The sequence below is a fragment of the Convolutriloba macropyga genome, chromosome 7 (genome assembly GCF_964194025.1).
Source record: "Convolutriloba macropyga chromosome 7, txConMacr16.3, whole genome shotgun sequence".
Taxonomy (NCBI): Eukaryota; Metazoa; Xenacoelomorpha; order Acoela; family Convolutidae; genus Convolutriloba; species Convolutriloba macropyga.
The window spans coordinates 9608012-9634566 of NC_134474.1; the positions used below are offsets into that span (position 1 = coordinate 9608012).

The window sequence follows — 26555 nt, forward strand, 5'->3', positions numbered from 1 at the left end:
TGAATTTTTCTGATTTGACTCTGAATCAGGCTCTGAATAAGAATCTGATCATAACCAATTCAAAAAATTTATTTTAAAGTCATCAAAATTGAAGCGCGGTAAGCATGAGTAAAAATTCGTTCCCTTCGTGTATGTTTAAAAAACTTTTCAGCTATTGCGTTAGGCACCCATGCGCAGAAAAAATCAAAAACGAACGTATCGGCTCAATAAAACCCGAAAAATAAGACGGCTGTTGCTACAATAATCATCTCAAAATACTTGATGCTCAATTTCTTTTTACTCGCCATCAAGGTTTTCCACAAGACCATTACAATTGTACCAAATACGTGCAGCATTGAAAGGGTACAGCAATCAATTAGACATTAACCAACAAGATATGCAACATTAATAAAAAAAAACACTGAATTCCGATCCACATCAACGAGTACAATTGATATTAGTCCGGCAGTGAAATTATTTAAGTGGATTTACTATTTCCATATTATAACAGAAAACTTGAGTTAAATTCAAATTATGTCGCATATCTCAAAATAAAAATTAATTAAGTTTATGAAGTCAACCCAACCAGTAAACAGTAGTTCTAATTCATTTTCCAAATTTAAAGTCACGCCATGTTGAAAAAGTAACCTTCCACAAAAAAGGGTTCCTTTTGTAAGCTGAGGAGAAGAAAGTTCTAAGTTGCTTGGGGAAACTTTTTTGTCTTGTTTGATTTTAATTTCGCTGGATAGTTCATTCCAATCTAGTATCGCTAATCTAACAAACGAGTTTTGCCTTTGGATAGAGAAAAATTTTTGGTCCCAGAACAATTTTTTGTCCTTATAGACTCAGGAAGATTCCAGGTGATTAAAGGACGTCCCGATGTTGGTGAAAAAGCAGGTCGTAACTGTTTTTTTTATTTTCCAAAAGTATTGTAATCTTTTTGTTTTTAAAAAGAGTTTTACGGGTAGTATATTCCGACTGCATTTAATATCTTGAACAGATTCAAATTTCTGTCTAAAAAAGGTTGCTCGTAATGACCAGTTAAGCTGTTTCTCAAGAGACATTATTAAATTTTGCTCAATTGCGTGAATGATAACCGCTGAGTAGTGCAAGTGACTTAATACTAAGGCATTTAGGACAAGTATCAATAGTTTTTGTGGAATTGATTTTCTAATAGCATAAACTGTTTTTATTCCTCCGGCCATTTTTCGTAAGATATGTTTCACCTCCTCTTGAAACGTTAAATTGCTGTCTATGTGAACCCCTAAATATTTTACTTCAGGTTTCTCGTCTATTGGAATTGAATCTAAAATTATCTGTTCACTGAAATCTTTTTTTTTGCTCTTACCAAATATCATGAATTCAGTTTTAGAGGTATTAACTGTGAGATGATGTTCATGAAAAAATCGAATAAGTTTGTTTGCAGTTTGCTCTAACTTGATTTTGCTTTTGTCAATGGAGGTATCAAAAACGGTATCGTCAATGGAGGTAAAATAACGGTATCGTCAGCATATTGTATGAGTTCAGTTTCAATGTCAACTCTTGTTGCCATGTCATTAATGTACAGATTAAATAGGAGCGGACCAAGTACTGTTCCTTGTGGTACACCTCTATGAAGCATTAGTTCATCTGATATGCAATCTTGTAGTACAACAGATTGGCGGCGGTTTGTAACGAAACTTCTTAAGAGATTTTTTGAGTTCTCATCAAAACCTAAGTTGCCTAACTTGATATCCAAAATGTCGTAATTGATAGAATCAAAAGCTTTTGATAGGTCAAAAAATTCTGCTATGACAAAATTGTTAATGTCAGTTTCTGATAAATTCTGTGCAAAATAAGAGGGAATCGATAGTAGAAAACTTTTTCCTAAAAGCATATTGATTTTTACTTAGTAATTTGTTGTCGTGAAGGTACTGACAAATTTGATCCCTCAAGATGGTTTCAATGATCTTAGAAAGGCATGGGGTAATGGAAATTGGGCGATAGTTATTAGGTTCCTCAGGGTCATCTTTCTTGTATAGTGGTACAACATGTGCTCGTTTAAGCTCATTGGGGAAGCAAGATAATTTGATGCAGTAGTTCACAATGAAATTTAGATGAGGAACAATGACAGAGCTTGAGTCTTTAATAGCCCATGCAGGAATGTTTGATGGTCCAATCGGTTTATTTCTCCCCAGTGCCCTAATTGCGTCATGACAGTTTTTTTCCGTTACATAGTGAAAACTAAAAGTTTTTTGTTTAGGATTGCCTGTCCCGGAAGTCTGTAGTGGATGCTGAGGGCCTTGGAATTTCCCAAGTGTAGAGAAACGATAGTTCAACAGGTTAGCAATTTTGTTTGTCTGGGTTACATAATCACCAAACTTATTTCTCAAACTGTAGATTCTGGGTTTTGTTTTTTCAGAGTTTCTTACTTCATTTATCAGCATCCACTTTTTTCTGTCACTTTCGGCTGCTTCAATAAGATTTCTATGAAATCTGTTGAAAACGTTATCATTAGAAATACTAAACTGGTTTTTTAGATCAAAGAAATTTTCATAGTCTTTATCATTCAAAAACCTATCTCGATCGACCATCAGTTGTCTTGATTTTCTAGTTAACAATTTGTCTGTTAATGTAAAAAAATTTTTGTCATTACGGATAAAACATTTTTTAAGTGGAGCGTTTTTCGAAAGTGCTGTCGTAAAATTTTCAGCGAAAACTTGTAGCATTGAATCCAAGTTGTTCTGAACATACATTTTTGCCAGTTTTATTGTTGTAGGCAGTGTTTAAAATCAAGTGCATTATAGTTCTTTTTATCGAAAAAATTTTTGTGTACTGGTACTTTTTTAGTTTCAACATGAAGCCCTAATAGACTTAGAGTAGCAAAGTGGTCACTTTTTACTATGCTATCACAAATTATAGTGTCGTTTATAGTTGAACAGTCAGTAATAATGTAATCAAAAAGGCTTTTGGTATTGTTGCCCCGGTTTAAACGAGTAGGAATGGTTTGGTTCTTTATATGTAAATCATAAGGAAGTATTACTGTTTCAAGCCTAGATCTTTCCATGGTATCTAAATAGTTAATGTTACAGTCGCCCAGAAGTATTATCTTTTCGTTTTTCGTAATTGCATTATGAATGTTAATTGCAAGTTGGTCCAAAAAATCAGTGCTTTTTTGTTTATTGGGGTTATAAGTAACATTCACTAGTAAGGATGGACAAGTTGGTATGTTCAATGAGACCCATACACTCTCAAAATTCCTCGTAAAATGATTCAAATCATTTCGAATTTTCGGAGAAAAACCTTTGGAACAAGCATCATAACTACACCACCTTTTTTCGTTTTTATTCCGGCAGGCGAAATACGGTCAGATCTGAAACAACAGTATCTTTTTTTTCAGGATTGAAAACGTTTATATCATCAAACTCACAAAGCCATGTTTCTGTGAAACAAAAAATGCAGATAGGACCAAGATCGTGCACTAGCGTGGGTAGTTGTTCTGTCTTGCTAAGAATGCTTTGTACATTTAGATGATAAATTTTTATTTCCGACTCTCTTCTTAGAGTCATTTTGATAGACTCATTGTATGTTAAAACAGGTCCTGGGTTTGTTTCTATATCACCAGCCCTTAGGAGTAGCGTTGAGGTAATCAGAAAAAGAAACATATTAATACTTTTACATCCTACAAATAAAAACCCTGTTTGTGGAAGGTACTTAAAAGCTTTTCCAAAGCCTTCGTCGAAAGTTTTTGTTTTGCTATGTAATGTAATTGCCACTGTTGAGGCGGGAATTCTTGAGGCCAACAGTAGCAAAACTAAATAAAAACATTTTGATTGTTGGGTTGACGAACAGAAGATGTTCAATGTCATTTATTTTAAACAATTGCAACAACAGTTCTCTAAATCATCAGTATTACAAATTATCGTTTTATTGGAATGGGGGTCTTTGTTAGGACTGGGCATAATAGTTAGAAGCACCTTTATAGTTTAGTGCGGAGTATCTTTGATTCACAGGCTGATAACTATTGTTATAAGTCGATAAATTATTTCTGTTTGTTTGGGGGTAGTTGTATGGTTTTTTTCGATAATTAGAGCTGTAGGCGTTTTGAGGACTTTTATTAATTAGGCTTTTGTTTTGATAGAGTCCTTTGGGACAGACGCTCATTTGACTGCAGGCGCTCATTAACTACCATTAATCAACAAGATTTGGCAACCTGAACAGTAATATAATTAAAATGCAAAACTAAATTTCGAAGTCAATTAGAAACCGAAAACAAAGGAAATTGCGTTAAATTTCCTGTCAAATAGTTTTGCAATGAAGAATATATTTTTTCCACTAAAAACCCATTAGTCGAAAAACTGTGCAAACAGGAAGCTAATTTTAGTGGAAGATATAATCAGTTCAACTACTGATCAGATGAATTAATTTTGTTTTTGTTTTGTATCTTCTCGACAGTTATGCCAGAAGAAAATGAAGGGCTGATAAAACAGAAATTGCTCATTATTTTGATTCTCCTTATTTGAATACGACTGGTAAAGAGTAGTGAATACAGCTCAGCATTTATTGTCATACAAAAGATCTCAAGAACTCAAACGACTAAATTGCACTTTCTGGATATCATTTAACCTTGGAAGTTCGTCTTAGTTGGAAGCAAGGTCCGACAAAGCAATGGATTTTTTCCGCTAGTGGCCCCCAGTAAAATAGACAACACCATTTGTATATGTTTAAACTTAATGTATGCATTTGAGTTATTAGGTTGCATGCGTGTGAATAGGCATTTGGAAAACAATACTAGAGCGAAGGTTTTTTTTCGTCAGAAAAATTGTGTTGATTGTTCTCTCTAGCATTAAAAGATATGACAGTTATTGAAATGATTTTTTGTTACTGCCCCTCAGGTCAATTTCCGCCACTTGTATGTATATTCTAGCATAATGCTTGAAACTCGTTTACTCACACATACACGAACAGCAATTACATTATAATGATACGGCGACGTTCTGAAATTAACGCCTATGTTAAAATTTGCATATAATGTTAGCGACAAATGAATAATGCTTGTTTTTACAAATTTGATATTTTTGTCCAAAATCCAAAGAGAATAGTTTTATCAAACATTTTTATAATTAATCCACAGCAAAATATCCCATCGAATTGTGACTGACGCGGACAATTTAAGAAAAATTGAGTTTTTTGGTGGGGGCGGGGGGGGGGGGGGTGGAAACAGAAAAGAATCAAATTGATAGGATAATTGCTTTCACTTTCATTCGTTCGGAACATCATTTGTGACTAATACAGCAGTGGTACAAACTTTTCTGTTAAACAATAAAAAAGTTTTCCAAATAAATTTTTGTGAGCTGATTTTTTTGGTTTTAAGAAATTAGTTGCCGCTTTGAGTTAAATAAAACTTTTTTTAAACCAAAACACACAAAAAAAATAAATCATAAGTTCATTGTAGGAAAATAACAACAAAAGAAAAATAGCAAAACAATGCAACAAGAAAATAATAGCCTTTAAAGAGTTTTCTTAATTTCACAATTTCTTAAAACTTCTATTTTTTTAAAAAAACTTTACATTGGAATTACCTTGTGTGGCGACTGTTTGCTTTTTGAGTGAATAATCCAGATAGATTTTTGACCCAAATAATCAGAATAATCAACTTTGCTATAATGAAGTGACAATAAAGAGTTAAAACGGGTAACTCGATATATTTGCTCAAAAAACACTTTGAAAAGGTATTCACCTTTTATGTAAACAAAATCACTCGTAAACAGATTGAGAGAGTTAACTTTCTTTCACAAAGCGAGCTAATTGGTATAAGTTTTAAAAAGCAAACTTCAAATAGGCGTCAAGTAATGATTAGTAACTGAATTAAAAAATTACAAAAGCGTTATAGCCATAATGGTTGGTATTGAAATAATAAATGTCAGAAATTTAAATTGGCCGCAGTACAGCCAAAGTGCATTCTTATCTTGCGAGACATTTAAATTTACTATCGAGGAAGCACACATACGTATAAACCCTTTTAATGGAAAAGAACGCTCCAAGCTAAATTTGATAGGTCCTGTACGCTCGTTTCCTAAGAGAGAGGGGAGATAGGTAATAAAATCGTATTGGGTCTTACGCTAAACAGTTACTGCCTTAAGCAGATTATTCCCCCAGTTGGAAAATTTCGGGTTTACCCAAAAAGCGTTTGCGCTGCTGTGCTTAAGTCGCGCTAATTGCCTCATAAACCCGGGTTCAGCTTATTTTTGTAAGTACTAATATAACGCACTTTTTAGTTTTTTTTCACTCGGGGGGTGGTATATCTGAATCTATGCTCGAGTGACTTCAAAAGATAAATTATGGCTTACAGGTAAAGTCTATATACAATGTTTTGTCCATGCAAAAATGGAGATTTTGGGCCGCTTTGAAATTAGATCTGCACCAGTTTTTAATAAGGGCAGGCTTGCAGAAATTAAGATTAAAATGTGACATTTCGGTAAGTTAATGACAGAAATAGGTTAAAAATGTATTGAACAAGCAAAAGGAACCAATTTTATAAATGTTATTTATTCAGAGTCATATCAAACCAATTTATGATCATAACCTTCGAAGAACGTTCAAATTCAATGATTTTGTGCTATTTTAGCACAAAACTTTTAAAAAATCAAATTGTAGTTTAATAAAAATGGAAAATGAGTTAAAAACATACGAATTTACAAAGCAATAAGAAATTGCTTACGTTAACTTTGAATTTCCCGATAAGTTGTGAGATAAGAAAATTGGGTATGAATTATTGTGTATTAGGCTGGCAAATATTTTTTTTAATTAAGTTGATAAATATGCGCAGAATTGGGCAAAAAAATGGAGTAAACCAAAAAAATTAACAAGATTTCACAAATAGGAGAAAACTAATATAACAAAATTGACAACCAAAAATCTTGACAGGAAATTGAAATATTTGTTGAGTTGGAGTAAAGCATTAATGGGGGTGTTAATATTGAGTCATTTGTGGTCAAGAGGTGAATGGATGCAAATACAATTTTGTAATTGAATTCAATTATCCCAAAACACAGAGGGATACTAAAATCCATTCGAAAGGAGGTCAATTTGCATAATGTTAATCATACTATTCACCTTTTTACTTTTACTAAATCAGTTAATGTAGCATGCAGTGTTAATGTACGCATATAATATAGGTCATAATAATATAGGAAAATCATAATTGGAGTTTTTTGATGGGCATTTATGAAAAGCCATACAAAAATGAGCAACCAATTTTTTGTCAAAAACCATTAAAAAAATAGTGTTCGTTTATAGCATTTTAGTTTAAATTTTGCAATTTTGGAAGCTATTTTAACTGAAAAATGAAGAAAAAAATCAAATATGGGCAACGAATATTGAAAAATTATATAAAGTTACTGAAATTTGTTAGTTTTGCAACTTGCATTTAATCACAAGCATTCATTTCTGTTTTCATACCAAATAAAATCATCCCCTCCCCCACACTCCCTCCATTGCTAACTTTCTTTTATTTCAGACCTTTTTGCTATTGACAAACTTATTATGCAGGAAAACATGATTCGGGAAATAAAACCCTACGGAAAATGAACCCTAATCTTATAGGAAATGAACCACCATGTGAAAAACCAACAGAAACAAACCTAATATAAAAAATCTACAAAACCGCTTTCAATAAAAAATTATATAGACATCTTTAAGCGAACACACATAATCGGTAAATATAGAATCGTACATTCTCACAGCGAAAAAGAACCCTTTAGTAAAAGTTATAAAACATCACAAGATAAACTTTATAATAAAAAAAAACATTTTTTCCAATTCGGTTATTTTCATTAATCCCCCAATTGAGCAGATTAGGATGAAATTGACACTGAAATGGAGAGATAAAGAGGAAATAAGGAAATGTCAATCTAGTCACCCTCTCTCCCCCATTTCCTGTCAACAGCCGGGGGTTATCAGACTATCGAATTCCGAGAAGACATTTTAGCCCCATCCACATAACCCTATAGCCTACCACCCACTCTCTTCCTCCTCCTCCTTCTATCCCTCTCCCACTGGGCTGGTTATCACTCCTAATTATATTAACTAAATTTATTTAACTAGAGACAGTTTATAAATTGTATCCTATCAGGCTGTAGTGATAATGCGTTAATAGGATTATTTTCGTCTTTAATGTATGTCCATATATGGTAATTGCTAATGCTTCCATGCAAAGTTGTCGTATCTTTTGGCGAACCGAAGTCACTTTTGACTAAAAACGAAGCGTTGACTACTCGAGGCCTCGACTTAATAACATATCTTGTTCGACCGATAATTGGTAAAAAAAAAGACTTTAGATAGACCATTTTCAGTTGTCCTAAGCTTTGTCTGGAACTAAACATTACGAATCATTTGACCCTTAGCGAATTAAATTTTCTTTGTTGTAAATTATGCTAACGTTTTCTTGCTCATGTGTTATCCTTTTATCCTGTGTCTCGCTCATGGTAGGCGTTGTTCACAAGGGTTAATAAAGAAAAAATGTATCAACATTGGTCGTGAGATTCACCTACGAATGAATGCAAATATGCACCACAATTTTAGGGTCAGACTACCCCTAATGAAATCCCTATCCCCAAATTTGGCTCGACAATAAGCAACGTCCTCGATTTTTGACCTAGTTCGAAGAATTTTGTTGTCCCCATGACTTAGTAAAAAGATTGCTTATTATTTTATTAATTGCTGTGTGCGCAAAAATTGAGTCACGGACAACATGTATTTGTCTAAATTACTGCAGCCTCGAAATCTTTGCTAAGCAAAAACTGAAAATATCATAAAAATTTTAAACGGAAGAATTTCAGCTGATGGCAGTTGACCAAATAAACCAATTAATAGTACCACATATGAAACTTCGTTCCGAAGAGATATAGCCTCGATCTACTTTTATCTAAAGACAAATTACAATAATTAGAATTAAGCTATGAATACAATCTTATAAGTACGCACAGACAAAAATATTACGAGAAATATCTCAAAAAAGCAAAAGTTTTAAAATTAAAATGCGCCATCTTTGAATAAAAATGCGGAATACATAGTTTTTGTAGAACCTCATGTGCTTTTATTGAAAATTTTGCTGCTTTTACCGCTCTTTTGAAATTTTAATTTTGCCGACAAATACGATTAAAGAACTTTAAGTCAGTTAACAGAAATCACGTTTCTATAGTGTCGATTAGATAGTGACGTTTGTAGCTAGGTACTTGTTTCCAATACAATATCTCATTATTCAGGCTATTTTTACTCTAAAAACACAAAAAAGATTCCGAAAAATGCAAAACTCTGCAAGTCTTATTTTTAAGTCAAATTGATTCCTTCTTGAATGAAATTTTGAGAAAAAGTTGTTAAAAGTAAACTGCAACATGAATAGTAATTTTAACTAATGCTCTCATCAAAAAATGATTGAGCAATTTTTTGCTAAAATTATACGCATAATTTATTGATTGGCAATTAAATTCTTAAGGTATTCAGAACATGAGTTTGATCTCTATCAATAATTAAACAACCAGAAACTAAAAAAAAACTTTCAGTGGTGAGCTAAGAGGACACAATTAAGGCAAAACTTTGAAAAGAGATCTTCTCAAATGCAAAAATTCAAGGTTTATGAATGAATGCTGCCTTCATTGTGTGGGTTTACTTTGCGTTCTTTTTCGACAAACGTGTTAAATATGAATATTAAAATTACACCAAAGTATTTATTCAATAAAAGCGCAAGTTTTGTTTTTAAAGCTCGTGAATTGCTTGTTAATTTAAAAAATGCAAAATCGATTTGATCATTGTCTGAATATTTTTTTGGTAATTCTTTTTTCTGGAACTCATATATGTTCACGATAGTTTAAGGAATTGGCTGAATGGGTTAAGAATGGCTGAAGTTTTCACACCAAGTTTCCAATGAAAATTATTCAAAAAGTAATAGTAGCACGTTTACCCCCAAAAAATATGGAATGGAAGTTGTTGCACCAGAGAAGTACCATGCACGAGAAAAGCGGAACTCAGAAGACAGTAGCCAGCTTCAAGTTTAATTGCACAATTTATCGCTTCCCCAAAATACCGAAGACACAAAAAACATCACTGGAAAATTTCTGTAGCGATGTAGTTGCTGTTCTGAAGCTTAATATATTTTATTAATTTATATTTTGTTAACCTACGATGATTCAGAAGTTCTAATTTTTCAGAAGTTCGAAAAATGCATCCAACTAACTGTTTTTGTCGACGTTTCTGTAACATAAATAATTTGAGCGTCTTAAAAAAATAAAGAATTTTTTTAAACATTTCCGTGAAAACAAATTCTTGTAAACTGCACTAAAAGTTGACCAAAAAATGTATTTTTTGTCACTAGTGGATATATTTCCCGATTTGAAAAAAGGAAGAAATAAACCAATTCTAAAATGTCACTCACCTTTAAGTTGTTCAGCTGTTTTCTCTCCCCAATCACGCCACACAGTTTAAATTTATCTAATAATGAATAACTACATTTTTTACCATAACGAGTGGTAACGAGTTATTTATAAACTTATCTTCTCTCTCGATGAGCGCAAAATTGAAAATTATCGTAGCCAGTAACAGTAATTATCAAATTGACTGAGCTGCCTCGAGAGGTTTGTTTTGATGGTACCAGAGCCGCATCGGATAATTTAGAAAATTTGGGCCGGCCGTTTATAGTTAATGAAGTTATACATAAACATTGTGGTTTGGCAGTTTTTAATAACTTTGTTGGTTATAATCTTCATAAATTTGACCAAGATCCGCTCTTTCTTTTTGTCAATTTAATAAATCATGTTAGTCAGTCAAATTTGCTCCGGTGACTTTCTGATTATGATAGCGATTTAATTTATTAATTTATAATACCTCGTTATGTTATAATATTAATACACTTCACCAGCTGTTTGTGTGCATTTATACCGAGTTGAAGAAAAAATTTGAATCTGAAGATTTCTCGACTGGCAACTTTTGGCTTACATTAAGATTGTTTGGCTTAATTGGTGAGCTATTAATTAAGTGTTTATCTAATTAATCTAGCAATAATCGATGGCAACGCTTATGGCTTTTATATTCATCAATTATTGGACATAAGAGCTGCTTCACAAAACATGCACAAAAGCGCTCTATTCATACCGTCGTGTAATCATTAAAACTCAAAATAAACAAAAAACAACAAAGTTATAAACGCGTTTTAGAGGCCATAACAAAACTTTACCTGTAGTTTGACGAACAAAGTTTGCATACATTACTTCTTCCAATTAAAAAGGAGCCTTTTTGTTCGTTAATTTTGTGTCTATTCTTATCATACGACTTGCTGTCTCGATTCAAAATTCTCATTTTCGATTTCAAGCTGCGATAAAAAGTGCTTTTAAACAGAAATACATGAAGCATTCTGTTTTTATCACTTGATTTGAATCTAAAGGCAAACGAAAAAAACTTGACATTTTTCAGGATGCTCTTTTTTAGAACTTTAACACAGGCATTAGTTTGAACAAGGGGGAACGGCAATGTGCGTTTGCACATACTGTTACTACCCAGCTCATTTTAACTTTTGGCTTAATTGACTAGCAAAGGAAGAAAAGACAGGAAACTTTCAAAAACTCACGTGCTGTTCAAAAATAATTGGTGTATGAGTAAAAAAGAATGGTTGCAAACTCAAACCACCAAATCATTCATGATGACACCAGACATGAAAACAAATAACAAGTTGCGAGACCAAATAAATAACAAAATATTAACAACCAAAACTAGGAAAATTACCCTGTCCTGCAACGGAAAGCAGACTAGACCTGTCCTTAATGGGATCAGGTAAAAAGTTGATAAGAAAGAGAACAAAAACACAAAATTTTTTTAAAGCAAATATTTTCACAGTTCATGACAGCCATTAGTTTTTATCAGAAATAATTAAACAGGGTTATATCGAATTCCGTAAGAAGTCATTGGGAATTGTCATTAGTGAAAATAAGTCATGAGAATACAAAATAACAACAAATACGAGCGGAGCAGAAAAATGCCGGGACAAAAAAAGAGTGCTGAAGTCATTAGAACCAGAAGCGATTGCCTAAAAATGTTACACAACTATATTAAAAAACAGTTTTAAAATTCATTGGACATGTCATTTAGGGTAAATGCGAAAAGTCAACATTTGAGTTTAAGAAACGACAGTAATAAGTCAAAACGATCAGGTCTAGAACCGATAGTAACGGTGCTTCTAGTAGGATTTCTTTTAAATCGGTCGAAAAGTTGAGCGAATATCACTACACCGCAGAAATATACCCTAAAATTTCCGCCTTAGTAAAATTCGCGCAAAATTAGATCCAGAAACTGAACGAAATTAGGAGATATCCTGTTTATCTTACTTTTTGGAAAAGGGTTTTCGTCAATTTTGCGAAATAAAAGAATTTTCAAATTGTAAAATAAGTTACAGGTCTTGTAGCACGTTTCCGCTCATTTTAAATATCTATTAGTCGCATTAAAAGTATCTCTAATACGCAATTGAGCCAAAAAAACGCGCGCTTTTTGGGCATGCAGAGTGATTTAATATTTGTAAAAAGCACTTTATTACAGATTTAATTTAAGCTTTTAAAGTTTAAAGCAATTTAATTATAAACAACTTCAAAGACAAAATCGAAATGCCGAGCCATCGGTTTTTTTCCGAAAAATCCCTCGCTCAAGAGAGGCTTGTATAACAATGTTGGACTGGCAAACTCAGGGGCACTACAAGCAGGGGCACTGATGCAGAAACCAAGCGAATTTTGTTAACCAAGAAGGGAAAATCGAATTGAAAATCCGACAAATACCATCAAAAAATTTTGAGGGATTTTTCTGAAAAAAATTCAAACTTATTTTTTTTTCTGTTTTAATTTCACTGAACAAAAAAAATCAGTTTGCGAACTAATTAAAGTTTACTGGTGGTAAGTCGGTGAGCGAATTACATGTTTTTAATTCAGAAAACTAAAGTCAAGTTTTGCAATTTCGTCCAATGTATCTCAAAATTCGTCTCTTATTTTAAAAATATGATGTGACCCTATGGGTCAAGGAGTTGTAGAATAATGCTCAAACTTTTTTCGTAGTATCTCTCACTCATATGGATAGTATTAAACAAAAAGTTTTTTCTTTGGGGACAATACTTGAAAAACTGGTGCAATAGAAAAGTAAATTTCGGAAACGCAAAAAATTTTTCTGTTTTTTATGTAAAATGCCTTCTTTTTTCTCGACTATTGGTTCCAGGTGGCTCAAAGTGATAAGAAAAACGTGTGTCAGGCTAACTTTGTGTATGTTGTAACGAAATTTAAGATTAGTATTATATATAAATAAGTTTTGCAATTTCGTCAAATGTTTCTCAAAATTCGTCACTTAATTAAAAAAAAGTGATGTGACCATATGTGCAATTTCGTCCAATGTTTCTCCAAAGTTTTTTCGTATTGTAAAAAATGATGTAACCTCGTGGATAAAACAGTTGTTGAAGATCACTCATACCATTTTCGTAGTATCTCCTATTCTTATGGATTGTCTTAAACCAAAAACTTTTGATTTGGGGTCAATACTTAAAAAATTAGTACTTTATATGATGTACATCCCAGTGCCACAAAACTGACTTTTTTCCGAAAAACCCCTCGCTCAATGAAAATTTTGTTTGTCAATGTGGGACTGGTGTAGATTCAATGAACCGGCTAGGAACCTTTTGATAGTTAGTACTAAGGTAGTAATAAGTACTACTAGTAGTAAAAAATCTTTAGCAATCACTTTTATGTTCAAAAACACCCATTAAATTAGACTCAATTGCGGATTATAGTGCGAAATTGAGTTATGTTGCGTGCGAAAAAGCGATATATGAATGGAGCAGATGCGTGATACAAAATCCGGCCATAAAAAGAGTACATAGCTTGTACTTTTATTTCGCGGTTAAGATTAGGACACTTTTGCGAATACGGGTTACTAATTTCCCCTCAATTTTGCCGGTGTCTGCTAATTAGCTAGTTTCCGCAATATTTTTGCAATCTCAATGTATTAACGAAGGAAAAACGAACAAGAGAAACAAGAATCGGGCATATTTGCCCCCTGACGATTCAGGTATACCTCTTCGGTGTAATGATGAAGAAGAACCCGAATCGCACATGTTGGCAGATAAACGTAAAACTCTGAAGCTGTATAGTCGGGAGAAGCTGCTGGACATTCAGAGTAAGAAACATGTAAATTTTTCTATCAAAAATCTACGTACCCTGACAAATTTTTTAGAAACACCTCAAAAAGCGATTGCTACTACTTTGGAGTTATTATTATTACGAGTTCGAATCGGTTCATTAGTAACAATTCGTTATTTTTTTAGCTAATAAAATATCTTGCAGACTGTTTTTATTGTTCTCATGCAAGTTTACAACAACTTATGTGTCAACTTTTGAATAACTTAATCCAAATTTTTGCAAAGAAATGTCTGTTTTTGTTGCTATTGCTGCAAAACTGAAAATAAAATTAAAATTAAATTCGAATTGGGACTAATTTCAGACGATCATATTAGAGTACTTCTCTCTCCTAATATTTGAAGAAATTGCTGACAGTGTTTGATTTTTATACAAGAGCATTATCTTGTTGAAAATTAATGACTTTACAGTGCCAATTTTTCTATGACACCTTTTAAATTTTCACGTAATTAAAACCCTCGATTTTAAAAATAACTGTTTTTCGACGATCAAAATAACTGTTTTGGTCCATCCCACTTTTGTAAGCCAAATGTGCGAACTTGATTTTTTTAGTTGTTCACCAAGAAATCTTGTTCCATTTCTTCAAAACTTTCTAACATATCCTTTGCTGTAGATGCCTTGCAATTGGTACTTTTTCGGTGGAATTGGTATGCACGTAGTATACTAGATCTTTTGTTTATTTTTTTTGCTGAGTGAATTTTTTTGACTATGAAAAATGAATACAAGGAATCACAACACCGTGGCAATCAGAAAATAATAAAGCAGATTAACAATCTTTTCCAAGTAAAGAAGAAAAATGAAATGTGTTTTCAAATATCAAAATTTCACGTATTTTTCATCCTTAGCGCCAATCAAACATTTGAAAGGCAATTTAACGCTTGAAAAGAATAAATTTTGCTGTAAGTAGTTTTTGCTGTCCCAGAACCGAAACTATGGGTGCTTCTAGTAAGATTTCATTTTAGTCGGTCAAAAAATCGAGCGAACATAAAGAAGAACCGGAATCTCAAATGTTGGCTGATAAACGAAAAACTTTGATTTCGTAAAATCAAGAGAAGCTGCTGGACTTTCAGAGAAAGGAACATGTATACTATCCTACCAAAAAACGATGTACCCTGTCAAATTTTTTGCAATCACCCCCACAAAAATCGAACGAAACTACTTTGGAGTTATTAAAACTGCAAATTTGAAACGGTTTATTGGTAACGATTCATTACTTTTTTAGCAATTAAAACGTCTTGCAGACCGTTTCTATTGTTCTCATACAATTTTACAACAACTTCAGTGTCAACGTTCTGATATTTTTATCCAAATTTTCCCAAAGAAATGTCTGCCTTCGTTGCTGTTGCCGCAAAACTGAAAATAAAATTAAAGTCGAATTGGAATTGGGACTAATTGCAGACAATTAGAGTACTTCTCTCTCTTAATTTTGGAAGAAATTGCTGACATTTTTTGTTTTTTATGCAAGAGCATTATCTTGTTGGCCTAATTTTTCCAATTTTTCTATGTCACGTTTTAATTTTTCAAGTAAGTAAAACCTTTGATTTGATTGACGATCAAAGTAACTGTTTCGGTCCATGCCATTCTTTTGTCCACCAAATTTGCGAACTTGGATTGTTCCATTTCTCCCAAACTTTCTCAGAAGTCCTTTGCTGTATATGCCTTGCACTTGGTACTTTTTCGGTATAATAGGTATGCACGTAGTACACATCTGTTACTTAAGCTGAGTTTTTTTTTCGTCCATGAAAGTTGAATACTTCGAATGGCAACACCGTGGCAACCAGAAAAAAATAAAGCAGATTAACAATCTTTTCTAAGAAAAAGGGAAAAGAGAAATGTGGTTTTAAACTTCAAAATTGCAAGCTTTTTTCACCCCTAGAGCCAATCAAACATTTTAAAGGGTAAAGTAACGCTTAAAGAGAACAAATTTTGTTTTACGTAAATTATTGATGCCATAGCGTATACGGCAATATTAACGGATTGCGCTCTGGATTTTTTCAATGGGAGATTACCCGTTTTCATTTTTTATGATTAATGCATGTTCACGCGAGTTTTTGTGTAATAGTAGCAAAATCATATTGTCAAAAGTAAAAAAATATATATATTTATGTGTGTGTGTGTTTGCGCGCGTGTGTGTGTGTGTGTGTGTGTGTGTGTGTGTGTGTGCGTGCGTGCGTGCGTGCGTGCGCGTGTGTGTGTGTGCGTGCGCGTGTGTGTGTGTGTGCGTATGTGTGTGTGTGTCTGTGTGTGTGTGTTTATGCTTGTGTGTGTGTGTGTGTGTGCGTGCGCGCGTGTGTGTGTGTTTGAATGTGTGTGTGTGTGTGTGTGTGTCTGTCTGTGTGTGTGTGTGTGTGTGTGTGTGTGTGTGTGTGTGTCTGTGTGTGTGTGTTTGTGCGTGCGTGCGCGTGTGTGTGTGTTTGAATGTGTGTGTGTGTGTGTCTGTGTGTGTGTGTGTGTGTCTGTGTGTGTGTGTGTGTGTGTGTCTGTGTGTGTGTGTGTGTGTGTGTGTGTGTGTGTGTGTGTGTGTGTGTGTGTCTGTGTGTGTGTGTGTGTGTGTGTGTGTGTGTGCGTGCGTGTCTGTGTGTGTGTGTTAGTGTTTTTCATTTTTAAACTTTTTTGTTGATTGGATAGCTTCAAACTCTACTTCAATCTGATCGAGGAGCGTTCAGTCGCCCAATAATTGGTCTGTACAGCGTCTAATCATATTTATTTGGTACAATTACGAATAAACGAGAGTTTACTTAAAGGTCATTTTGTTCTCCAAACTAACCACAGAAACACCTAGAAATTATCGTAGTTGTGAGTATAAAATTTAGATCAGAACCGAAATGACAACCCAATTTCGAAATCCATGTCTGTGATTTTAAAAGCATTATGTCTTTTCGCATAAGTTGCCAACCTTTCTATTTTACAAACTTTACCCAAAAGTTTAGCCGGTGGGGCAAAATTGATCTATCAGACTTTAAGACTTTACAATTAATTTTCAGTTTGATTAAATTATTCGATACTCGAATCAAACCGTTAACTCAAGTTTATCAACGACGAAACCCAATCACAATAATCTGATAAACTTGTTTTCTTTGACTGGTTAAGCAACTTTTACTAACCAACAAATCAGGTTATAATCAAATTAGTCGCGGCGGGTGTTAAAACACGGGAATTCCTACCTGTGTTTGATTGGTTTGATTAGCTCCATGTGTTTTTGTTCATACTTCTCCCTTGAGTTTGGGCAAAGACCCTTTTGAATGACAAGCGTCACCCAACGGAACCAAGATTTGAGATCGACTTTGGAGGGTAATTTGGAGCACTTCTTCGTGCATTCTTGCTTACAGAAAAATATGGTAAAAGTTAAAAGTAATGCCGAAAATTGCAGACAAATCGAAAGAGTTCAAACGTAAAATACCTGAAAGTAGTTTGTTCTGATTTTCATGAATGACAAATTTGTACATAGTATAGAAAATAGACAACTGTTTTTTACTGTAGTTTGTTTCTACTTACCGTCGCTATGAAGCCATAATTAATGGCTTAGAAAGAACTCAGTGTGAGGTTTTGAAAAACTAATTTTTTGTCACTCTATTTCTGAACGATTTTTTTTGTAAGCAATCCGCATCAATTTAAGATGAAATGGCCTTTCATATAGTTAATTGGCTCTTTGTGATCCAACCACGCATCGTTGGAGGAGAAAGTATATACTCAAGACCGAGTTTCCACTTAATTCAAATTTGATCGATTGATGATGATTTATCATAGGTCAATCATTAATTGTTCCGACCCCACTTGTGGTGGGAGGAACTATATACTCAAATAGGTTTTTTTGGTTCAGACAATTTTGGCCGATCGATATATTCATCGTAGAGAAATGTGGGGGTATCATTAAAAAGCTCATCCAGCGTAGCATTCGAAATTAAAAAGATTTTTTGAAATGCTTTTGTTCCAGGGAGTTATCGAGTTTTAATACTTTGTGTAAACACAGGACATTGGCATAATTTTTGTTCAAATTAAGATTTTTTTCTGTAAAATTATGTTGTTGTTGTTGTTGTTGTTGTTTTAGATTTCTGGAGGGGCCTGGCCGACCTGGAGGGGCCTGGCCCCGCAGTCTGTTCAGAAAATTGTACCGTTGTTTCTGCAACTCCCACTGTCGCAGCATAGCTGCCACGTGCAGACGTTGTTTTCGGAAAACCGATTTTCCACGTGCCACCACATAAGATTGATAAATCTGTTCTTTAGTCCAACTTAGCAATTCAAGTCGACTTTCTCACGTATTCCGTTCACTACTCTAGCAGTTTTGTGGACAAATTCAGTCCTTCTTTGCTCAGTTTGTGTTTTATTTAGCTTCAGCGTTACTTGCCCTCTGTTGTTCCATGAATGAATGGGTAGGTTGATTTTGTGCTCCTCGATGGCCTTGTAAAGTTTCGAAAGGAGCAGAAGATCAGTCAAATGAATGAAGAGGGGTAGAAGTAGGACATTCATTAGTCTCAAGTGAGCTTTTTAGTCACCACGGTGGGGTCCGCACACCCATTTCAGTACCCGATTTTGAAAATTTTCGAGCTTCCGTTGATCTGTTCTAGATTGTTACGCGCAATTCAGCCCGTAGAGGAAAACGGGTAGTATGACTGATTTGTATAGTCCTAGTTTCACTGAGAATTTGACATTGAAGGCAACGTTTCTCTTTAAGCAGTAGAATACTTTATTTGCTTTCTCGATTCGATTCTCGATGTGTGTACTCCAGTTTAGCGTGTCCGCTTTGTAGACTCCAAGGTCTTTCACTTTCCCAGGCTCCCCTAGCGGTTGTCCGTTTAATGATAGACATGTGCATGTCCCTCGAAAGTTGAGTAAATGACATTGTTTGACTGCTAGTTTCATTTTAGTTCATTTGACCCATTTCCCAATTCTCTTTATTCAGTTTGGACTTCTTCGTTTGATTTTACCGATGGCTAGGATTTTTATGTCGTCCGCAAAAATGAAAGGTTGGCTGAAAATTAGAACAACGGGAAGATCGTTTATAAAGATGCAAAAGATTAAAGGCCCCAGTAGGGAGCCTTGTGGTACTCCGCTGGTCACTTGTAATTCTTTCGATGTGTGATCTTCAATTCGTACGTAATGTTTTCGCTGATTTAGGTAGTCGTATAGGATGTCTAGGAAACATCCACCTACGACGGTGTCACATAGTTTGGAGATGAGCAGTTCGTTGGGCACGGTGTCAAATGCTTTGGAAAAATCACTGCAAAAATGCAATGACTTGAGCAGTTGGATCATTGTCCATGGCGACATATATTTCATTCAAGAATTGCAGGAGATTACTCATCACTGATCTTCTCCTGACGAAACCGTGTTGGTTCTTCGAAAGAAAATTTTTTTCAAGTTGTTGTATAGCGATACGTAGATGCAACTTTCAAAAATCTTGCTTTCAATGAAAAGGAGAGATATGTGTCTGTAGATTTCGACGAGTTTCGGATTTTGCTTTTTGTACAATGGTACTACGGCCGCTGTCTTCCAAAACAAGGGTATTTTTTGGATACGTTTGAATTTTTTCAACATAGTGTTTAACATTCTAAACATTTGTTTTTTTTGTTGCTGTGAAGAAGATTGGCGGTACATTGTTGGGGCCCCGGGACTTCTTGATATCAAGCTCGTTCAAAAAATTTTCAACTATTCCACCGTAGACTTTGAAGTTCTGGAGTTTGGCTTTCTGGTTTTGGTATCTGTTGACAGTGAATGGCGCTTTTGGTTCGTACAAAGAGTGAAAAAAATGAACTAAACGGTTCCGCTTTGCTCTGGGTTGTGCTTGCTGACTCTTCTTTATAATTTACAGTTTTTGGTATTCGAGGTGCTTTGTTTATGTATTTCAAATGTCAAAAGATTTCATTGGTGTTTCTAGTGCCAAACACTTTTTCCTGACAAACGATGCGATTGGTTTCGCAATTTTTGAGCATTTCCTTTTCAAGGGCCCGCTCTCTGTTCTTCCTGTTTGTAGTGGAGCAAGTAGCTAGCTTGATCCGTTGGGTATTCAGCCATTTCATGTGATTTGAAGAGGCAGCGCCTATCCAGGTGAGAAGACTTTGTCGAAACCGAGTTCTTCTTGGAACATGGTTATTGATGAGTGTCATGGCGTAGTCCTGGAATTGGTTGTTCATTTTATTTGCATTTGAGAAGCATAGAGGTTGGAGAGGGTTTGATTACATGTGGCACAGCATAGCGTCAAAGTCTGCTTTGGTGAAATTGTAGTAAGGTTCTTTAGTTCGTTGTTCTTGTTGGTAATCAGTTTATACGGACGAAACAACAAGAAGATGATCACTACAGTCGTATAGGGTCTCGAAACTGTTGTTAATTTGGGAGAATGGAACTGTTGTCTTGAAACTGTTCTCAATTTGTGCCTTGTTTGGGCCTTGAAACTGTTGTTCTATTCAACATTACCTTTCCTGCTACTAACTGAAACCCTTTAGCATTTCTAATAGACGAAAAGCAACAAAAATTCCAGCTTTTGTCTCATGTGTAAGTCTACTATAAAAAAACTCGAATTATATGTGAGAGCTCTTTCTTTTTCAGAAAACTTACGCATTTATTTGTTTTTTTAAGTCACTTATAGACTAGTCAATTGTCATTTCGAGATTCCGTTGAGGATGAACTTCACTTACAGACAAACGAAGCCCATTGAACAAAAAATCCGTGGTCTAGGAAATTTTATTGTTTTCTTTTGGCTTCTACTCTGAGTTTTTTTATTTTTTAATGAAATTTTGATTTTCTTTTTGAAACTTTACATAGTTTTTGTTGTCCTATGGCGTAGACGTGATGACTTAAACAACAATAGGCTGGTTAATGAGCTTTAAGTGAACCTATCTAGTGCTTTGAGTAGACAGCTAATGGCAGTTAATACAATAAAAAAAAGTTTTCGAATGTTTTTAACGTTAACCAATCTCAAAGTTATTTTTCTTTTATCTGTAAGACATTTTCAGTAATCACAGGACCCCTTTCAATTCCATTGCAACCAAACTTTGTTTGGATAGCAATTTCGACCTCTACCTATTGGTTTTTTGACTTCGATGCTACGAGTTTTCATATTTTTTTTTGTATATTTTTGGGTTCCTTTTGAATTCTTAAAACATTATCTTAACACTGATAGTTCCCATTTAGTTAGAAAAAATTCGAAAATTCGTTCAATGGATCGCAGATAAGGTTTCCAGGGAGAAGCTTATGGTTTAAATGGCTTCGAAACTTTCTTCTCGCACTTTTCTATTGTTTTTTTTATTTTTGCCTTCATTTGTTGTTGTTTTAATTGTCATAAGAACTGTTGCTGTGATGTTCTATTCATAATTCAGGTATTAAAAACAAAATAATCTTCTCATCGAACCTTAGTTGAGCGCATTTATTGACTTCATTTGAAACCAATGGAAATCAATTTCGTTGATATTACGTGTTTTTTCAAAAATTTCATGGTGTTGATATACTTGTTTATATTTTTTAGTTATTTTGAAGTCATATTTTTAAAAACAAAAAATCATCAACCTTGCTGTTAACAAAAAGTTGAATAATAGGAATTTTTTTTACTGAAATATTCACTTTTTAATGGCTCCGACACTTCTCTCTGAATTTTATTCTGAATTTGCTGTTTTTGTCTGTTTTTTTTCTTTAATTTTTTTGTAGTCGTAAAATAATGTAAGGTCCCATAAGCTTCGAATTGAGAAATGAATAAGTGGTGTTTCTCAATGCAGTCAGTTGGTAGCGAATACTCTTAAAGTTTTTGGTAATATTTGTTTTCAAAAATTTTTTCAAATATTTCTGTTTTGTTGTTCTTTTTGTCAGCTTGTAATTTATTCTAACCACTGAGAGGTCCCAATCAATTCCATGTTATTTAGAAAATAGCATGTCTTTTGATATTATTTCGTAACTGATGTTTTGTTTGGTGAATGGCATGCGTTTTCATAAAAGTTTTGTTATTGGTCAATATTGGTAATTCGTTTTCTGTTTTTTTTTAGCATATTACCGTGATAACAGATCCCAATGATTTTCATGTAAGTACCGAGTGCACTTATTTAATCGTTCAGTATACTTGTAGCTGATTTAAAAAATAATAAGAATTGAAATAAAAATTGAATAGAAACAATATTCAGATAATGGCTAATGATTTTAATTGCTTCAATAGTTTGTGTTTTTGCAATTGGCTTGTGTTTTTTTTCCAGTTTTTCTAAAACTTTAGTTCGTTTCTATGGCTTAGTCTGAGCAAATACAGGTCCTTTCGTAATGAATTTTCATTAAATTTATCAAGAATTGTTTTTTCGAAGGCTAAGGGTTTTTAAGACGTTTGAGGTTATAAAACGTTTTTAAAAATGTTGACTGATTTTTGATATTTGCCTAATAATTTCAGTTTGTCAATTTTTTACCTACTGCCTTTAAGAAAAAGTCCCATCTGCCGTGCAGTTAAGAAAAAAAAGTAAGTTTGTTTAGCTAAGGTTCTATCTGATTGCATTTTGACTAAGTGCTTTTTTATTTAGATATTGAGTCTTTGTTTTGAAAATTTAGTTTTTGCTGATTTTATTTATTTTTTCTCGCAGTCTTTTTAATGGCAGATCATGCGAGCGCTGTATTGAGGCATGGCAATATATAATTCAATTAGCATTTTGGGTATGTACAGATTTTTTTTAACTCAACTTCTATATTTGATTATCTCTTCATTTTGTTGACAATTACGTCAAAAATGTAGATAAGATCGGGTCGGAACATCATGTGCAAACGCACATTAACGAGCCTCCTTGTTTTTAAATATGTTTTCACCAAACCTAGTTAAAATTTTTAATTTCAAGGCTCTGCAAGATTCTTATGAAAAAAATTAGGTTTATGTCAGTAGATGTTAGTAGTTATAGCTGACGGAAAGAGTTGATCATTTCTGAATCTTTTGCTATCAATTTTTTCACATTATTCAATTATTGCGCAAATAATAGCAAAAAGACAATAGTTTTTATCCTCAATGAGGCCAATAGAACTTTGACCTGTAGGAATGCGACAGCAGTAGAAACAAGCATGCTACACAGAGCTCTGAGACTATTAAATAATAAGGAAATAGTCAAATTAACAAAAGATTTTACTTTTACAAAATAAACTGAGAAAAAATACCTTCCATCATTTTTAAGGAAAAAACAAAGCTAATGATTAGATCGTGCAAATCTTGAGTGTTTGTTATATTGTCCTTAATTAATTTTGTTTCTGTGATACTATTTAAACGACATTTTTGTGTTTAACGGCTACTAATGCCAGCCTAAAAATATCAGAAATTTTATCAACTTTTATTTCTCTATAAAGTGATTCGAAAAAAAAGGGTTTCTGGTTCAGTAATTCTATGGTTTTACAATTTTGAATTTTAAAATTTCTGTGGCAGAGAAAATTTCCAAAAATTTTAACGGTTTTTTTGTATCATAAAAAGCAGCCGGATGTCAGTTCCATCATATTCCTGTTCAGCTGATATTTTTCTACAGTAAGGTAAAGAAAATTACAGACAAATGTTAATTCTACTTTTCTAACAAACTACTTTTAAGTGCACAGTTGGAATTGAACATGGCTACAAAAGGGGCAGCTTCAAAGAGCATTAAAACCCAATTGCCAAAAGGATTGTGGTTTTTGAGCGAAAAATTGGATTTTGTCAAAGTTTCGGAAAAAGACATTGATCCATGACTTTCTAAGTGATTATAATTTGAGCTGATTTCGTTAGTTTATCTAGTTTTACTTTTTTTTTACAAAAAGTCAGGTTAATTTAATTATTTCTTCAAATAATAATTACTGAGATCATAATCAACTCATCAGAAAACTGACACTATGGAAAATCATTAGGTATCATCTACGGAAGAGATGGAACATTCTAAACTAATTTCCTCACCACACGCTGGTTCAATAATTTTTTGCAGTGAAGTTTGGCTTACTGAAATTAACTTACCGTTTTTCTGACCAAAAACAATGCTAAGTTTTAATAAACGATCAGGAAAAACTAAAAACAAAAGCCCTAACGAAAATCAACATTTTTTCAAAATGACAGAAAACGTCGCAACAGAAGATAAATGTTTTTGTATTTGCCGATCTGTCAGCATTTTTATCACTCGCGGGTAACGACTTCTGAAATTTTTCCAAACTCGAAAATGAATTTGAAACTCCCTCGCAAGTGCTTGAAAATTTTTTTGAAAAACAGTGAAACAACGAAAAATTCGACATTTTTGGGTTTTGAGACATTCGTAAAAAAACAGACCAATAAGCATCAAAATTTTCTCTGATAGTTTAATTTATGCTAAAACACGCAAAAAACGTTTTGGGATTTTTTCAATTTTATTTAACAGGTATTGAGAACTTTAAACTTAAAAAATGAAAATTTATCATTCATTAAAAAAATCAGAATTCAATCTTTCTTGAACTCGAAAAGCTAACGAGCAAGAACAAATATTGCAGAGACATTAAGCGAGTTTGGGAAACAATTCACTCAAACACAATTTGATTCTCAAAAGACACACTATCTGCAACGAAAAGCTATTTGCTAATATAACAGTAATTTGAAACACTAATATAATAAGAATGTTAATGGGAATTCTTAATGAATCTGCTGTTCAATAGCGAAGAATTTTTGATAAATACCCCAAAAGTAAAGATTAATGCCCCTAATGTCTTCTGAAAATTAGGTCAACAAATTCAGCAAAAAAGGGGTAAAAAATAACTTGTCAAACATGTGCACTAAAGAAAAGTTTTTCCATTGTGCTTCCTGTCAGAAGTGGATAGGAGAAAAACAACCCTGAAAAATGAAGAGTTATCTGACTAAGTCAACGGAAAAAATTTTTAAATATTTTTGTTGGTATTCCACGAATGTCTACTCTGTTTTCAAAATTTATGTTTCATATTTTCTCAATGCACCAGTCTTTCTGAAATCGTCAATTTTTAAACAATATTATTACCCTTAACCAATAAACACTTAGAGTTTAGGAGCTTCAGTTGCGATATTCATTCATTGGTTATCGAACCACTAAAATGACCTTCGATTGGTTGAGATTGTCGTTGTCAATGTTGATCTCCCTTTCGCCATTATACTTCTGTGCAAATCAGTTGCAAATCTTATTTGAAAGCGATGCTATCGAAACTCCTCAAGCTCAGTTTGATCATGAATCTGCTTCATTTTTCCTGTGTTTTTTTTTTCATAAGTTTGCGTGAGCAACTAAATGTGTGTTTTTGTAATGATAACCATTTGTACAGAAAAACACCAAATAGGGCTGCCCATCAGAGCAGCCGTTATAATGAATTATAAACGTCAGTTATTAAATGCCATTAACTAAAACTGGATATATTTCATATCTTGAACAAGCCACAGTCTGAGTCATATCCCGTTTCGGCCCAGACGGGTCTTTTCATAATGAGTTTTGAACGCGCAAAATAAGCCCACCGAAACAATGAACGAGCCAAAGTCTGGATCTGAGATGATTTTGGTCTGCCTGGTCATTTTCAAAAGCCAAAATAGTCTGGATGGGTATTTTGATAAATCATTTTGAACCAGGAACTAAAACTATGTAGGAATCAATTCAATTTTAAAAAAGAGGAAAACAGGGCAGAAAAAAGTAAAAAAAAATATCTGATCTAGAGTTTTTCTTTTACCGTTCTTTCCTTCAAAGTATCACAAAACCATGATCGTAAAACGTGAACCTCAAGGAGACAATAATCATGTGCTAATTTTCGAATCCAACTCTCCTTGCAATTACAAGAGCTGCGTAACTTAAACAACGAATTATTGTATCTTTTAAATCATTTCTCGTTGCGCTAACAATAGTTGCGTAACCTCCCGATTAAATAAAACTTTGAAGCCCAATAGAAACTTCGAAAATGTTAAACAGTTTTGATACTTTGCCTGGATATTAGACTAATAATATTTGCCAATCATTCCTTGCCACTGTTACAATATTAGGAGTTTCAAGAAAAGAGTGGCTAAAAGTTACGCAAATGTTTGCAGCGTGTGCTGATTAAAAACGTTACAGCTCTTTTGTTATTGCTCTTCTTGAATCTTTTTTGAGAATTCAGATTTGCCTTGACGTTTGATAACTCCTCAATGTCGATCATAGCCGTGGTAATATTCATACTCCACGAGAAAACTTTGTGTTACTATGCAAACAGTTTTTGGGGCCTTGTGATGGGTTTTCATAGATCTTTTCAAACAAATTGATCAATTTCGAAGTCAAACTAACTACTGATGAGTTTTTAGGCTCACCCAAACAGAAAGTACATAAAGAAAGACAGTGGTTTTGGGGCATGTGAAATTACTGCATTATTTGTGAAGTAATAAAAAAAATGTTTAGAAAAATTTTTACTTGCCCGATTGTGGTTTTTCTGCTAAATGCAAAAATTTATCTTTTAGCTTAATGGCTTTGAAAG

The 26555-nt window shown here is 33.6% G+C and overlaps 2 protein-coding genes across 3 annotated transcripts in view; both read right to left on the minus strand.

Moving 5' to 3' along the window:
• The window catches only part of LOC142342586 (uncharacterized), a 40884-nt gene extending 30289 nt beyond the window's left edge, over positions 1 to 10595 (minus strand). The window contains exon 1 of one of the 2 annotated variants that reach the window (XM_075393966.1): positions 10391 to 10595. The gene's annotated coding sequence lies outside the window, so the exon portion shown is untranslated. Of the gene's footprint in view, positions 1 to 5540; positions 6534 to 10390 lie in introns of those variants that run through there. The other variant, XM_075393967.1, reaches the window with a different exon arrangement.
• A 14430-nt stretch (positions 10596 to 25025) lies between these two features.
• LOC142342078 (uncharacterized) overlaps positions 25026 to 26555 on the minus strand; it is a 9625-nt gene continuing 8095 nt past the window's right edge. Inside the window, exon 4 of the mRNA XM_075393259.1 lies at positions 25026 to 25228. The gene's annotated coding sequence lies outside the window, so the exon portion shown is untranslated. The remainder of the gene's footprint in view (positions 25229 to 26555) is intronic.